Genomic DNA, 14,132 nt, shown 5'->3' on the forward strand with positions numbered 1-14,132 from the left:
ATGTACTGATATATGTGTTATTCTAGAATTATATGCATAATTTAACACTGAAAATGTAAGTAAAGGAAATAAATAATCGTATAAATAAACAGAAAAACACGAAACAGTCGTGGTGGATAACGGGCTATAGAAGTTATGCTGGTGTTATAAGGTTTCTTTATCTTAGTGCAAGGCTTAACAGTATGCTGTATGCGCTCTGTCCGTCACGGGAAATCGAACGCAGGATTTTAGCGTTGTAAAAGTGCGAAAACTTACAGCAGATACCCCACTGGGGGACACTTGTGTTCGAAGACATGGAGGTATATCAATTTACCTCTAAGTGTGGTAAGACAGATAACATCGTCCTAATGATGGATTTAAAAAGAACAAAAACATCCATGACAAGAAATTAGAAACAAACCCACGGACACCAAGGAACACTGTATTCATGTGCCGGATAAAATCAAGAACGGATTCTCATACACTTCTGTAAGGGTAAACTGAGATTGGGATGCTTTCTTGTATTACAAGTGTGTTCTGTGGTGGAAAAAACAGCGACACCTACCGCTTCTGACGAAATAAACCTGACACCAATCTTGGAATCAGATGTCGCTGGTAAGAAAAAAAGTAAACAAAACACTTCGAACATTAACTCAACACACAACACTGGCCTGGTGGGTCCCCGTCACCAAACATCCTCGCTCTTTCAGCCGTGGGGACTTTATAGTGGACTGGTCAATCTCACTATTCGTTGGTAAAAAGAGTAGCCCAAGAGGTGGTGACGACTGGTGTTGAGTAGCTGTCTTCACTGCCTTCAATCACTGCTAAGTTAGGAAAGGCTGGCGCAGATAGCTTTCGAGTTGTTTTGCGCGAAATTGAAAAACGAACAAACCCACAACGTCTTCAAGAATTCTACACATTTTAACAAAGTGTAAAAAATATCGTTTAAACATTAAGTTCTGAATAAACAGTTTCTTACCTTTTTCTGATAACAATTTCGGTTATTAAAAAAAAACGTAAAAGTTTGATGGAGGTAAACATTGTTTTACTAAAATATATGAGATCGGTTATGTACCAGTTTGACAAACAAATAGATGATGGATATTTTGCAGATATATTGTTGTTGTAATGTCGCTACAATCATCTTTAGTTTCATATTTTATATAATTCTAGATAAGGATTTATTTTCCTAATGAAACAATCTATTCATTTAATTAAGGATATAAATAATAATAATAAAGAATATTAATCACTTTAAATTCATAAAATATTTTACAGAGTACCATCTATTAGTGTCAGATGTATTTGTTGATTTGTTGTTAAACACAAAGCTACAATGTGAATAACAGACTTGAGATGGTTTTATCGTCTTGAAACTATTAAAAGTTCTGCAATAATTCCATTTATCTCCATCACGTACAGACTTTCCACAAAACGTATTTTTACATAAGCGAAACATTTTCATTAAAATCGGGTGATATTTTGTTATACTTAAAATGTTGACAACCACTAGCTACAAATTTCTCTAGACCAATCGCGACGTCAGAATTTTATCGATGATTTTTGACAAAAAAAACAACATAAAGTTCTTTGTGACACATGAACTAATAATTAAATAATCATTTGATATAAGGAAGAAATATTCTCCCTTAGTTCTAAAAATATGCTTAGGTAATAGAAAAACAAACGAATATCAGTTTAGAAATATGTGTAGCTGAATGACGAGAAAATTCGTTATTAAAACCAAATCAGCTTTTATAAAGTGTAAGTTCTCAGGCCTGTGTTATTTGTGTTCTGCTCGCCGCGTATATTAAACCTTCGGATTTAATTGTCACAAATGTCATATACGTGTGCATAATTAAATAAGATAACACATAAGTTACAATCCAGAGAGACGTTACATCAGATCTCATTACTAGAGTGGCGATACGTGTACATAATTAAATAAGATAACACATAAGTTAGAATCCAGAAAGACGTTACATCAGATTTCATGACTAGAGTGGCTATACGTGTACATAATTAAATAATATAATACATAAATTACAATCCCAAAAGATGTTATATAAGATCTCATGACTAGAGTGGCGATACGTGTACATAATTAAATAATATAATACATAAATTACAATCCCGAAAGATGTTATATAAGATCTCATGACTAGAGTGGCGATACGTGTACATAATTAAATAATATAATACATAAATTACAATCCCGAAAGATGTTATATAAGATCTCATGACAAGAGTGGCGATACGTGTACATAATTAAATAATATAATACATACATTACAATCCAGAAAAACGTTACATCAGATCTCATGACTAGAGTGGCTATACGTGTACATAATTAAATAATATAATACATACATTACAGTCCAGAAAAACGTTTCATCAGATTTCATGACTAGAGTGGCTATACGTGTACATAATTAAATAATATAATACATAAATTACAATCCCAAAAGATGTTATACAAGATCTCATGACTAGAGTGGCTATACGTGTACATAATTAAATAATATAATACATAAGTTAGAATCCAGAAAGACGTTATATCAGATCTCATGACTAGAGTGGTTATGGCTGAGTGAAAATTGTTTATGAATCATCCTTTTCATTTCACAAGCTGACGATCACGAGTTCGAATCCCAGTCCCACCGAACATTCTCACCCTTTCTATCAATTCCACTAATTGGTAAAGAGTGGATCGAAAACTGTGTGTGGGGGGTGTTAACCAGCTGCCTTCCCTCTAGTGTTTCACTGCTAAATTACGAAAGGCAAGCACAGATGTGAAATTCAACAAGAGACAGTTTTTATTTTCCAAACACTAAATGATAAAAGCTACACGAGACAGAAACAGGGTTTTGGTTTTAAAAAAAATCATAAGTTGAATGGAAGGAAGAGTATTATGAAATGTTTTAAATAGCTGAATGGCTCTTTATTATATTTTCAATATTTGGTTGGTGGTGATCTAACCTCAAAACTAATTGGCTTTGTTACTAAACCTAAGATTTCATTCACTTTGATACGAAAAATAATGATATTACCCATAGTTAATTTAGCCTTTTCTGATTATAACGAACAAACAGTTTTTGTAATGTGGAGTAACTAGCATTGTAAGTAATTAAGGAATAATATTATATAGCCTCCAGTCATTACAAAATGTTTACAAAGTCTAATGTGCTTCCATCTAGTGGTTTCAACTGTTAACTAATTTAGATAAAATTATGTTATTTGCTGCTGTCGTTAAATAAACCAACAAGATGACAAGTGAGCAAAAAACACAACAGTTTAACTTCTATAAGTAATACAGTCTATAAATTAAAAAACAACAACACCGTAAATGACAGGAAGTTATGAAAAACTGTCATGTTTCAGCCAATTTGAAAAAAAAAAGTTTTAGTAATTTTGACAAAGTCATGTTTTAACCAATCTGAAAATTGTTCTACTGAGTTGTAGTTTTGTTAGTTCAGAATTGTTATTATATATTTTAATAGTATTGTGGTACATGCAGTCTCAACAATGTTATAATATATTTTAACAATGTTATGTTTAAGCCAGTTTGGACATAGTTATATTTTAATAGTGTCGTGTTAGAACCAGTCGGAACAATGTTATTTATTCATCCAGTTACCCTTAAACCAAGGAACATGAGAACAACAAAATCAAACCTCAAATTTGAAGGTTATGTTTCCAAATTGTGACGTATTGAACAACGTCACAAGAATGACGAAACAGTTTTCTCGCAGCTAAACTTTAAAGACATTTCTATGATATGAAGTGACGTAAACTATGGATATTGATTACCGAATATGGACACAAAATGACAGTTAACAAACATCATATTAAGAGCCTCCTAGCATGACTTCTACCCTTCAATTCATTTGAGCAAGTGGTGAAAATTGTTTTGCTGAGCACTTTTACACCATTATTTGTCTGTACCCACAGTGACAGTCGAAGCTCGCGTGGCTTGCGACACTTACCGCCTTACTGAAACGGAGTTCACGCAAACGACAGAGAAGAAAGAACGCTTTATGCGAGCAAAAACTGTGGAATACAAGTAACTAAGGGAAACAGGACAATGAGACGACAAGGTAATTGGCAGCCTGTATTAGGTTACAGGTGCCTATTTGACAACAGCCGGCCATCAGAAGGTTTGAAACAATGGGGGACCATCTTAAATTTCCTAAGGCCGATAACCCACTATACTGGTTTCCTTGCTCTCTGCATGCACCACTGATCACCTGGATCATATGATAAGATGGTTTTAGTACGAAGTAAATTCATCACCAAAAACTAAATGGTGAGGGGCAGGTGCAGTTTCAGTCACTGAAAAACAACAAAAAAACCACAGCCGTATTTGCTCACAAAACCTTGAATATCAAGATACAATATTTTCGCGACTAGTAGAACAGAGATTCGTTATTTCTGATCAACGCCATTACTGGTTTGAAACTTTGTTTAATCACACCCATTTTCAAGATTTCGCAATTTCGCTAACTATAGTTAGTATAACCTAACTCGCGACGAATTATTTGAAACCATTCGTAAAATATACCATTCACTGAAGATAAGTACTTCTTGTCGTTTCGAACGAGTACTCTTGTAAAGCCCTCTCTCTACAAGGGAAATATTTAACATAGCATCTGATAGATGGTCGACTAGAAACTGTACCTTAACTGTTTTAATAAATTATGTGTTCCTTGGGCTTCTCTTGTCAGATCGATCGATTGTTTGATTTGTCTTTTTAACTTTCGCGCAAAGCTACATGAAGGCTATCTGCGCTAGCTTCCCTAATTTAGCAGCGTAAGACTAGAGGGAAGACAGTTAGTCATCACCATCCATTGCCAACTCTTGGTCTATTCTTTTACCAACTATAAATGGGATTTATCGTGACACTGTAACGTTCCCACGGTTGAAAGGGCATGTTTGGTGTGACGGGGAATTGAACCCGCGACCCTCAGATTACGAGTCGAGAGCCCTAACCACCTAGCCATGTCGAGCCTTGTCTGATTGAATACAGAAATTTGACGGTCACTTTTATAACTCTTCCTAAACTGTGGAGCTGACCATTAGGTCACGCCCGACCTTTGAGGTAAGAATACTTTGAAAAAGGCGAAAGTTCCAGATGTGTGCTGTATCTTTAAAAAGACAGTCACGGAAAACAACAACAAGACAAACATAACTTTCTTCCAGTGTACCTTCGCCACAGGAATGTACATTTAGTTAAATTATGAAGCGCCCCCTTGTGGTGTTTTACGTCCGCAGGCTTATAACGTTAAAAATCGGGTTTCGACCCATGCGATGGGAAGAGTTAGCCAGTCCAGAACAAACAGACAATTTCAACAGCGACGTTAATTATCTTATGATATCAATGTTAAAAACTTGTAACTGGATAGTCATTTTTCGGTTGAATCTCAAGAAAAGTGTGATGTATCTGTACTTCAGCAACAATTACTCTCTTTTTCTGTGGGCTGAGCAGATAGCCCTATGTGGCTTTGCTATAAGACAAACACACACACTCTCTTTTTCTTGTTCATTTCGTTCTACAGTGAAAGGCCTGGCATGGCCAGATGGTTAAGGCATTTGATTCGTAATCTAAGGGTCGCGGGTTCAAATCTAGGTCGCACCAAACATGCTCGCCCTTTCAGCCATGGGGGCGTTATAATGTTAGGCCAATCCCACTATTCGTTGGTAAAAGAGTAGCCCAAAAGTTGACGGTGGGTAGTGATGACTAGCTGCTTTTCTTACACTGTTAGCCTTACACTGCTAAATTAGGGACGGTTAGCGCAGATAGCCCTCGTCTAGGTTTGCGCGAAACTCAATAGAAACTAGAAAAAAAAATTACAGTGAAAAATAAAACGTCTAAGAAAACAACAACAACAGTTGCAGTGTATAAATATCACTTACAGTATACATTGTCTATTTAAGAAGAATGAGGAATATTTTATATTTCTGATAAGAATCTTTGGGAAGACGAAAGAAAAGCCGGCTTTTCCTCTACAATAGGGGACCGAACCGACTATTATAATGGACTCATTTTTTGTCGTAGTTCATCCTTCATATCTCTTCCACGTCCTTTCTTCTAACTAAGTGGATAGTTTTCACAAGCGTATAATTCTCCTCTTCAGACAAGGGTTCTGTGTAGGTCTTCACTGTGTAGAATTTTTGGTTTGTTCTAGCCAGTCCTTCTGTCCGTCATCGTCTGGCAGACAAAGAAGTTTCCCAAGCAGAAAGCTACAGGTAAGACAGAAGTGACAACAACAACAGACATTTTCAAAACTATTTATTATCTTGTCGAAGATGCACTCGATTTTCAAAAGATTCGAAAATTAGACTTACGTGCTTTTCTTTAGAATCCTATTGACAGAACAGAGAAAATTGCCTCACCACACACATACAAATGCGTGCAAGAAAATAGTGCATAAGGTCCAATATTCATGTAGCCCTGTAGATATCTATTCATCTTCCTAATCGCCTATAAACCTTCTTCAGTACCTTCTGTTCCCGAGTAAAAATATCTTATAATTACAAGCAGATGGTAAAAACATAAACAATATACTGACCTTCGAACTCGACAGTCGGAAAACGATATAAAAAAATAAAAATAGGAAAGATACAGAGAACAAACCAAGTAGAAGAAATGTGAGCTGACGTCTCTTTATGTGAATAAATCTTTATATAGACTGATATAATTATAATAGTAGTTTAGTATTTCACTGTATTTCCTCATATCGTGTTTCCGGCCTTTTATTTATTTTTAAAGTTTATACTTTTAGAAATTTGTTTCAAACTTTTTTTCCTCGAATGTTCTACCAACAATAGAGGTTATTCATTATAAAGACACGCTATAACTAAGCCTAAAATGTAAAAAAATAAACATCAAACAACGATAAGACGTCACGTCATAAAGACCGTATTATCAGAAAACGTAACAAGTTTGTAAGAAACAAAGTTCAGGCTCAACTATCTCGCAGCTTTTGCACAGTTAAAATGAGAATGCAGCTCATACAAATTAATTGCGTTAAGTTTGGCTACATGAATATACATCAATGTAGACGTCTTAAAGACATAGTGTGAATGTTTAGATTATACTTGGGCTATTGTAAACATTGTGTTACTTGTTTGTAATTGAAGCACAAAGCTGCACTATGGGCAAACAGTGCTCTGCCCACCACTGTTTCTAGCGTTGCAAGTCCGCAGATATACAGCGATAACCCTGGGGAGGCTGTAAACATTACATTTTGGTTACTGTAAACATCAACGCCAACAGTTCTGTTGAAAGAAACTGAAAGATAAAATGGAAGCTGAATTATAACATTTCACTGCTATAATGTTCCACCCCGCGTTTTTCAAAAAGTGAATTCGTTTCACTTTTATTTTCCTAAAGATAAAAAAACATGTATCCATGATACTCTTTCGTATATACTTTTTAACTGAAGGATAAAAGAAGGCAGCTTGTTAACAACACTCTCCGCCAACTCTTGGACTACTCTAACCAAATAGTAACATATAACCGTCGATGCGCGATTATTTTGTGGTAACGAGACGCAAACCTAGGATTCACAGTCCAACTTCGTTTTTGGTAAGAATCTATAAAAAACTGCTTACTTTCTGTAATATATTTTAGAGAGTATTAATTTAAGATCGCTACATTAGCCGTGGACCTCATTGACTTTTATCAACATTTTTGTAAAATATCGATGCAAAAAACTGCTTGTGGGAACATGAGTTTGTTACTAAAATGTTTCTATTATAATATTAGTCAAGGGGAAAAAATAACAAACTAGTCCCACTAATTACAACTAGAATGTTCTTTGTGTTTTATATCATCAATATTACAACTGATCCCAATAACTACAGCTAGAATGTTCAATGTGTTTTACATACTAGTTCACAGCTGTCATCCATTTTTGTTTGTCAATTCTTTACACAAGTTTTGCCAGGAAAAACAACAGTGACGGCCCGGCATGGCCAAGCGTATTAAAGCGCGCGATTCGTAATCTGAGGGTCGCGGGTTCGCAATCCCGTCGCGCCAAACATGCTCGCCCTCCCAGGCGTGGGGGCGTTATAATGTGACGGTCAATCCCACTTTTCGTTGGTAAAAGAGTGATCCAAGAGTTGGCGGTGGGTGGTGATGACTAGCTGCCTTCCCTCTAGTCTTACACTGCTAAATTAGGGACGGCTAGCACAGATAGCCCTCGAGTAGCTTTGTGCGAAATTCAAAAAACAAACAAACAAACAAACAAAACAACAGTGACTCAATATGATACATTTATTACAAGTACCATATAATATGCCTCAACAGACGACTGTTATAGAAACATTTATAAACTAACTTAATCCTTATGTCCCACGACAGGTTTCTGGTACATACTTGTAGTAATCTAGAGAATACAGGGGCTTTTAGGAATTTTGACAGAATTTCAAGTGTGTCGCTATGAAATCCAAAGTTCATGACGATTCATGGGTTTCTTTTCGAAAGATATCACCTGTGTAACGACGGTTTCTATCAAAGATATCACCTGTGTAACGACGGTTTCTATCAAAGATATCACCTGCGTAACGACGGTTTCTATTAAAGATATCACCTGCGTAACGACGGTTTCTATTAAAGATATCACCAGTGTAACGACGGTTTCTATTAAAGATATCACCTGCGTAACGACGGTTTCTATTAAAGATATCACCTGCGTAACGACGGTTTCTATTAAAGATATCACCTGTGTTTCTATTAAAGATATCACCTGTATTTCTATTAAAGATATCACCTGTATTTCTATTAAAGATATCACCTGCGTAACGACGGTTTCTATTAAAGATATCACCTGTGTTTCTATTAAAGATATCACCTGTATTTCTATTAAAGATATCACCTGTATTTCTATTAAAGATATCACCTGCGTAACGACGGTTTCTATTAAAGATATCACCTGTGTTTCTATTAAAGTAAAAGTTCTATGAAGTATAAATAATTCATAACATGCTTCAACATTATTTTTACATTTTCTCTATACAAGTCATACAGGTGTGTTAAAGTATTGTTTAAAAATATCTTCTATTAGAAAATTATTCAAAAATTAATAACCATTGTTTGTTTTAGAATTTCGTGCAAAGCTACACGAGGGCTATCCGTCCCTAATTTAGCAGTGTAAGATTAGAGGGAAGGTACCCTTTTACCAACGAATGGTGAACTTAACAGTAACAATATAACACCCCTACGGCTGAAAGGGCAACCATGTTTGATGTGACGAGGATTCGAACCTGCGACCCTCAGGTTTTCAGTCGAGCGCTAGGAAACACGTATGATCAAAGTCCAATGAACTTACAGATGCTTTCTTGTAAACCTATGGAGCGACTTTAACAAGATGTATAATCACGGGCTACCAAGATCTTACGTTTTCTTCTTACGACATGCAATAAAATCAGTACTTACCAACATAAGATGCATTCTTTATAAAAACGTTGTTCAGATTTCTCTTCGTTGACAGATAAATCTCTTTGACTGATGACGTAAATCAACCAATAACGATTAACCTTGATAACCGCTCGCACCGGTAAAACATTGCGAAACGATGCATGATAGGTTAGGCCTAATGGACTAAGTTTACGCTCATGGCCTGTATTTGTACCCAAAACAGCACATATTTGCTTGACATTTTAAAGCTTAACGTTAGCTTATTTTACACCACAAATCGTTAGGTTAGGTTTAAGTTACTAACTACCGGAAATAAGGGAATCATAAGCCTCACTCCCAACCTTGTCTCAGCAGGAGGTCCGAGGGATTATAACGCTGAAATTCGGGTTTCAATATTAATTATGGGCCGAGCACGAATAGCCAAGCCTACTTACATAGTTTGTGCAAAATATTTTAGTTGAACACAAAGCTACACAATGAGAAAGTGTAACTTATTTATTAATAAACCAACTGGAAATGAATTATATCGATAAAAAAAAATTAATATACTTTGTTGATTGTTTTAACTTGGAAGAAGACAAAAAATATTCAGTTACTGAAGCCAGAAATTATCAGAAAAAATAAATTACTTAACTAATATAAAACATTTCATGTCTCATAACATGGATTTCGTTCTATGATGATTTCATCACGTGTTAGACATGTCCATAACTCAATTGTCTTCGTACTACCAGGTGTTGTAGGCCCTGGCATGGCCAGGTTAATAAGGCGTTCGATTCGTAATCTGAGGGTCGCGGGTTTGAATCCCCGTTGCACCAAACATGGTCGTCCTTTCAGCCGTAGGGGCATTATAATGTAACTGTCAATCCCACTATTCCTTGGTAAACGAGTGGCCCAAGAGTTGGCGGTGGGTGGTGATGACTAACTGCCTTCCGTCTTGTCCTAAATTAGGGAAGGCTAGCGCAGATAGTCTTCGTGTTGCTTTGCGCGAAATTCAAAAACAAACAAACAAAAACCAACTTACTGTAAATATTGCTTTGATGTTTATCTTTTAACATCGTGAAAAGTTGTTCGATGACCATCTGTGCTCGTTCTCCATAAGTTTAGTGTCACAGCCTAAAGGGAAGGCAGCAATTCATGATCACCTGCCGCCAACTGTTGGAATCTTTTTTACTAACAAAAAGTGGGATTGACCATGGCGTTACAAGTTTACTAACATGAGTCGTGTATGCTAACCACCCACGTTATGCTAAATCTTATTTTGACCTCAAAGAAAAAACGAGAAGTGAGTGGGTAATGTAGCATTGTACCCTTCCTAGAAATAATGCTCTAGAATGGATAATAAACTATCTCAACTCATCACTGTTTGTGTGGGGGTCGCGACTACATATTGTGATGATACTTTAACTACTGATTTTCACAATGACTCTCATTTTGGATGTAGTAGAGTAGTTCGCTTGTTCTGCTGCGGCGTGTCCAAGGTTTGAGACCACAGTATTCTGCTGAACACGATTTGTGCCTTACAAAAGTAACAGTCAATGCCGCGACAATGTTGCCAAGTGATTGCGTTCTCACTGGCCAGCAGTTCCAGATTAGAAACGTACGTGCCAGTGCGTTGTATCAATGTGTTGCACTATGCGTTATTCTGGTGTAAATACCAAAAATTATTATTTATTTCAGAAAACTTTTTACACATACATATTAACCTACTAACACAAAACGCAAACAAATTTCGTTGCAGTGCTGCCATCTATTATGAAGTACATCAAACACTAAATTGTAGAAAAGCAACTGCACATGATTCAAAATATTTTCAATATACAAATCAAAACAGAGAAACAAGAACAATAAAACAAAAAGTTCACTCTTAAAGAACGTTAACATCTTGTAATTAATATTAGTTTGGTTTGAATTTCGCGCAAATCTACACGAGGGCTATCTGTGTTAGCCTTCCCTAATTTAGCAGTGTAAGACTAGATGGAAGGCAGATGGTTATCACCACCCACTCTTGGGCTACTCTTTTACCAAAGAAGAGTTGGATTGATCGCCACATTATATCGCACCCATGGCTGAAAGGGCGAGCATGTTTGGTGTGACGGGGATTCGAACCCACGACCCTCAGATTATAATTGGAGTGCCTTAACCACCTGACCATGTTGGGCCACTAATACTAGTAATGTTCAAATGACACTTTTCCAGATGTTAACTTTCTACAATCAAAATGGTAGATTTAATGGAAACAGCTTTCAAAATACTCTGCAGTATCATTACACACATAACAGATAAAATTGAAAGAAAACAGAAGTTGTTGTCAGTAGCTCAAAGTAAGAACAGATAGACACGTGTGAAGGAAAAAAAAACATTTATATGGACACAGTAGCTAATCAAGTGACAGGTTGGGAAACACACATCTAACAACAGTAAAAAAATGCTTTCAAGATATATTTACGTTTTATGTGGAATTATTTGTTTGTTGTTCAGTGTAAAGCTATACAATGTGATACTTGTTCTCTGCCAAATGCAAGTATTCAATACCATTAGCCCCCGAGGGCTTTTAAGTAGGAAGTACTTCTGTTATTTTAAGACCGGTTACACGGACGGGTTGCAAGTTAGAATGTCAGCAGTTCGAGCTGCGATACTATTTAAGATGTCTTACACTTTCAGTTGTTATAAGACATAGTCAATGTCCTTTATTCAGTACAGTTCAGAGCCCTTTTGGCAGTGGATACTGCTGACCAGTTGTTCTTTCTCTGACCAGCAGTTGAAGATCATACAATATTACAAAGGTAACTATTTTGCAGTCACTATAGTCAATAACCGATCTTTTAGAGCATTGTCCTTGATATTCCAAGGTGTCTCCTGGGATGTCAGCAGTAGGTTTATGGATTTACAATTTTTAACAGCCAAGAATGTTAAATGTTAAATTAGACCAACTACGAGTAACACTATCTTTAGCTTCTGAATTGTAACCTATGACCGGTACTGGAACCTTTTGAGAAATGACACAACTATTCATCCTGGAGAAATGGTACAACTGTTGGTTCTTGAGAAATATTACAAGCTACTGGTTCTGGAGAAATGGTAAATAAATCAGTAGCATCAACATCACACTGAGCGTTGAGAAAATAGACAACCGAAAATAGTGTAGATATGAAAAAAAAGGCAGTAGTTTGAATAATTTGGTTTATTATTCCAATCAGCAAATATCACCCTTATTTAACTTTCAAAGTAATCAAAACTGTACCTGAAGGACATTCAGTTTGATCCCTTTGATGACGTACCTTCAAATTTCATATATTTCTTTCTTTCTTCTTTAAAGATGTGCAATGATATTTCCATGTTTTCTAGTAAACACTGACTAATTCAAAGTATTTCAAAAAAGAGAAACACCAAACATAAATTCTGAACGTTCTAGCATTTTGCCTCTGCTTGAAACAGAGCAAAAATATGTTTCTTAAATGAACTAACAGAATTTCCTTACAAAATCTTACAGAGTAACATCATTAAAAACAGTTTAAAGAGGAAGTTATTTTAAAAAATACACAAATATGATGACATACAAATTAACTTGGACGACTGGTTACCATCTCTTTTCTCATGCATGTATGCACTGTATCCTAGTTTTATCATTACATGTTTTAACCACTTGCACCATTAAACATTAGTGTGCTGTCTGTCAGTCAATCAGTAGACACTAAAATGACATCACATAAAGGACATTTAACACCAATTTGTACAGTTGTGACATCATTAAAATGTCCATATACCACAAAACACTAGAATTATGTATTCTGTACACTACAACACAGCATGACATCTGAAGTTGAAAAGCAATACGTGTTTGTTAATCTTGATTTTATTTACTCTTGAAACAGAGCCTTTCAGGGACCCTGTGGAAGCAACATCTTGTACATAAGGATGCTTTCAACATCTTAGTGAACTGACTTATTTAGAAACACCTTTCTGATTAAAAAACTGGGTATGTATGTGGCCTGACCTATCACATAAGAACAAAAGAAGTGTTATAACATGAAAGATATGAAAGATCAAAGCTTAATACATAAAAAAAATGTTCTTAGTCAATCCAGAGTTAATTTATTTAGGCACAGTTTGTTTCCCACACACATCAGTTTATCACAAGCAAAAATTAAAAGAAACACAACAAAACACAATACTAGGACAGAGTTTATTTACACATTTACTAATAGTTGGTACGACATTTTAGATACAAGAGATATAAATATACAAATATACATACGTGTAAATGAAACAATGTAAGCCCTCCCCAATATCAGACATCTATAAAACAGAAATAAAAATTCTTTCAGTGATTTTCTTAATGACAATTGTGATTAGATAAATTACAATTTACAATTACAAAAAAAAACAAATCATACAAACACTAGGCATTAGAATACCTTCAATCTAAATCTGATGTTCACTTCTTATCAAATTAAAGACTTTAAATTAAGTCAGATCTGTTAGAACATTATAACAAATAGAAAAATAACATTTTGGGAAAAAAAAAAACATTTTACAAACTATATATTTAAAACTTGTGAACATCAGCCAATACTAATAGATACATTACAATTAAACAAGAACCAGCCCAAAAGAGCATAACAGACACATTCAAGACAGGTTCCACTTCACTAGGGTATGGTTTTGTAATTTAAACCTCTTATAAATAAACTAGTAATCAGAAACTTATTAAAACATACAACTCAGTACA

General features: G+C 35.4%; 1 protein-coding gene across 8 annotated transcripts in view; it reads right to left on the reverse strand.

Annotated features, from left to right (window-relative positions):
* The window catches only part of Lztr1 (Leucine zipper like transcription regulator 1), a 75,256-nt gene that overhangs the window by 23,223 nt on the left and 37,901 nt on the right, over positions 1 to 14,132 (reverse strand). For 5 of the 8 annotated variants that reach the window (XM_076488417.1, XM_076488412.1, XM_076488414.1 and 2 more), the window contains one exon: positions 13,570 to 13,699. The gene's annotated coding sequence lies outside the window, so the exon portion shown is untranslated. Of the gene's footprint in view, positions 1 to 12,569; positions 12,759 to 13,569; positions 13,700 to 14,132 lie in introns of those variants that run through there. The other 3 variants (XM_076488416.1, XM_076488411.1, XM_076488415.1) reach the window with 2 other exon arrangements.

The sequence above is a fragment of the Tachypleus tridentatus genome, chromosome 2 (genome assembly GCF_004210375.1).
Source record: "Tachypleus tridentatus isolate NWPU-2018 chromosome 2, ASM421037v1, whole genome shotgun sequence".
NCBI classification, from domain to species: domain Eukaryota; kingdom Metazoa; phylum Arthropoda; class Merostomata; order Xiphosura; family Limulidae; genus Tachypleus; species Tachypleus tridentatus.